The sequence below is a fragment of the Choristoneura fumiferana genome, chromosome 14 (assembly GCF_025370935.1).
Source record: "Choristoneura fumiferana chromosome 14, NRCan_CFum_1, whole genome shotgun sequence".
Lineage (NCBI taxonomy): Eukaryota > Metazoa > Arthropoda > Insecta > Lepidoptera > Tortricidae > Choristoneura > Choristoneura fumiferana.
Genome location: NC_133485.1, coordinates 13,885,708 through 13,889,557, shown reverse-complemented (window position 1 = coordinate 13,889,557; position 3,850 = coordinate 13,885,708).

Here is a 3,850-nt window from a genome sequence, read left to right as displayed (position 1 = left end):
AAAAAAAACATCACCCCACTACGTCTATGGGAGGTACCATAAAAAATATTTTTTTGAAGTTTTTATTGTACCATTTTGTCGGCATAGTTTACATACATATCCGTGCAAAATTACAGCTTTCTAGCATTGATAGTCCCTGAGCAAAGCCGCGGACGGACAGACAAGACACAAAGACAGACAGACATGGCGAAACTATAAGGGTTCCGTTTTTGCCATTTTGGCTCCGGAAGCCTAAAAATGAGTACTTTCCATTTTGAAGAGATAAGATTTATCCGACTATTCCAGCAGTTGTGATATGTATATCTTTATAATAAATAAATAAAAAATATAAATATTCGACAGATTTGATGGTCATATAGCTGGGGTGCAAATATTTAAGGTGTTGTCTTCTTTTTAATTCCTATAATTATTATTTTTACAACTCTTTATAGTCTCTGGATTAACTGAATTAATTTAATTCATTTAATTTAATGGAAGCATAAAATATTGTAGTAAGTAACTTATTTTTTATGTTTTTTTCTATTGTCTATCTTTTGTGTTTAAACGGTGCTTACCTCTTCATAATAGACACAATCAGCAAGCACTATCATGTCGAACTCATCTTTATGTATCTGAGAGTTGTGATCGCCCCACACCAAGGCCTCTGCAATAGCATAGCCACCCATGCTGGATATCTTAGATTTGTTTTCCTTGATGTTCAACCTCAATAGAGGCAGTGCTTCGGGCAAGTCTGTAAGGGTGACTTGAGCACTGATAATGAAAAAAAAAACTTGAATAACATTGTCAACAATATTAACTACCAAATTGGATTAATAGGCCGATAGGACTACGTTATTTTGAGGTATTAAGTTTCAAGAATTCTAAAGTTTCTTATTTTTTGCCTGTGGGTACAGTCGTACCTATGAAGCTTATTGTAGCGTTTTGTGTCATTTTGTTGCCTGCATTTTCAGCAATTTGAATATTTGTGGTTGTTTTTTTTTTATTTGAATAAATCTCGCAAAATAAATTTAAAGTTAAAAAATAATTATGGCATCATATCTAGGATAGCCTGTGGAGTATGTAAACCAAATTTGTGTCATTTTCGTCCAGTGCAAACTGTTATATGGACAGTATGTAAAAATGGTGTGAAAAAAATATTACAGTTTATGAAATATTTATTTCCTATTTCAGATTACTTACATACGCCTATAAAAAAAAGTTGTGCCAAATTAGACCACGCAATTTTAAGATTTTAAATTATTTAGTTTTCTCAACCTACAAACGCTTCAAAAAAATATTATAGTCATTAGAGTTCACATATTTTATATCATAAATGCATGATAAATCGACATTGTAAATTTGTGTCATTTTCGCCCACGATATTTAAATGAATAAAACATAAAAACAAATGGTTGCGGTCGAAACGGGCCGCGCGGTCAAGCGGCGGGGGCGACGGGGGGCATAAGCACGCAAACACGTTCGTTCGGTACGATTTCATCTATGGGAAGCATTCATATTAGATAATACAAGTACTGTCGTCGCATGGAAGTAGGCAATTGCTGGCTGAGTATGAGTATTAAACGAACGAACTTGCGAGTCCGTTTAACTATACAAAGCCAGCAATTGCTATTCCAGCCGAGACTAATATAAACATTTCTCAAAATGTATTACGATATTTAATTTTATATCAAAACTGCAGGTGTATTTTTCCTCTGAAAACACCACGAGCTGTTTCACACACATTAAAAAAAGTCCGAGGTTCTAACAAAATAACTGATACCTAATGGGTAGGTATCAGTTGTTTTGTTTTGTTATTTTGATTTGCTAGATGTTTTTTTTTTCTGGAACCAGATTGAATTGGCTGTAGGTACAGCAGGGCTACTACGAAACTCGAAACTCGAAGTTCGTATCTTACTGTCCCTCTCGCTCTCGTATTAAATACTGTAAGTGTCAGAGGGACACGACACGAACTTCAAGTTTCGAGTTTCGTAATAGCCCTGACTTGTGCCAACTTAGATATTACCGTGACCAAGTTTGAGACTTGATAATAATAAAATTTATATGCGACATTGTTGTCGAGTATAGCGATCCTGCAATGTTTTTAACTCTTTCATTTTTTTCGCTGGCCTTAAACTATGCACTTCGCCTATTAAATAACTTAATGAGTATTGAATTGACTGACTTTTATCTCCGCTACGTAATGAACAAATTGCATAACTTTCTTTTTTTGCATACTCTGAATGTAGTATCTATTCAAATAATGAAGTATGTAAATAATAGGTACATTAATTTAAGAACCAAAAAGGCTGATAGTTATATATAAAAAAGGTTGCCTGGAAGCTTAGAGCAACCCGGGCGGAAGGGAGTAGCCATTCGACGCGTTCCCCTCTGTCAAAGTACAAGCCCAATTGGGCATACGAATTTTATAAAACAAGGCGCGCTCGGATTTCAAACTACTAGACCGAATCGAGAAGCGCGAGTGAACGCGGCGGTGCTAAAAATACCGAATTGTTCAGTTTCCTGCTGTAAAAAGAGATCTGGGACATCAAGCTTGCAAAATTATGGTGTTACATTTCACATGGAAGTAAATTGTTATCGTATTATTGCTATTTAATTACATTTAAACAACAAAGACGTACATTATTGTCGGATTCGTTTACCAACATCGAGTCCTAGCGGTACAAATTTCGGATCGGTCAAGCGATAAATCGCATAAGCGATAAAGCGATGACTTAATGATGTTACTGTCAATGTGTTAGTTTGGTTGGAGTCATCTGTAAACGAATTATTAGTGTATTGTTGGATTATTTATGTGTTAACGTCGTCATTACAGTCAGTTGGCAGTTTTGTTTTTGCATCTAAGTAAGCCGAACTGCATTTGTATGCACATTTCCCCCCGCAACAAACGCCAGAACTATTTTAAAGGTAATCTACCGCTAAGGCTGCTCCCTTCCGGTAGGAAGCCCGCGTTGCTCTAAGCCTGGAAGAGATCGCTCTTAAGCGATAAGGCCGCCTGTTGTTTACCCTTGTAATTTCATTCTGTGTACCTGTTCTGTATCGCTTACTATTTTTTGGTGTACAATAAAGAGTCCATTGTATTGTATTGTATTTTATATAAAAATTTAGAAATGGTATGTTCATAGTATCAAACAGCAGAAAGCACCTAAATTTAGGACATTCGACAAAACTAATGTCAACTTTAACTGATTGGTATTAAGTTCGAAAATTCTAATGATCGAAATTTGACGTGGATCCTGCTTATGACGCTAAAGTCAGATTTGTATTTATCTGTCGTGTCGTGACGCATATATGTAGTTAATTTAAATCGATATCTATATCTATAAGTATCCCAAACTTCAGCTAATGCTACCCAGCCGTTAAAGCATGATTGAGTAACAAACATCAAGATATACAAACTTTCGCATATATAATATTAGTAGGATGTAATCTAGCCCCAAACCCCTTCTCTCTCACTCGAACTTAAAGAAGATGGGTATCTTGTATGGTCAAGGAGTGTGCCCAGCTCTAAAAACCTGACTATCGCGTCACTGCATATCTAAAATAGCAGCGCTTAGCGTCAACAATCCTACCGGTGTGAAGTTAGCGGCCAAAAGTTAGCGGCCGATTATAACCCAACCAAATTAAGAAGTTTAAGTTATTATTTGCATTTGTGTGTTCATAAGAGTGACAAAAACACAAAACGTCTGGTGAAGCAAGAAAATTATTGCCAGCTACACCATATGAAAAAAAACACCAACATGGAAATGAGAACCTCTTCAAATCTTTCCATAATAACACTGGAACACTATAAAAGCTGCAACTGTTAACTAAACCTCATCTAGTCTAGGAGCCACATCCGATTTGGAAACGG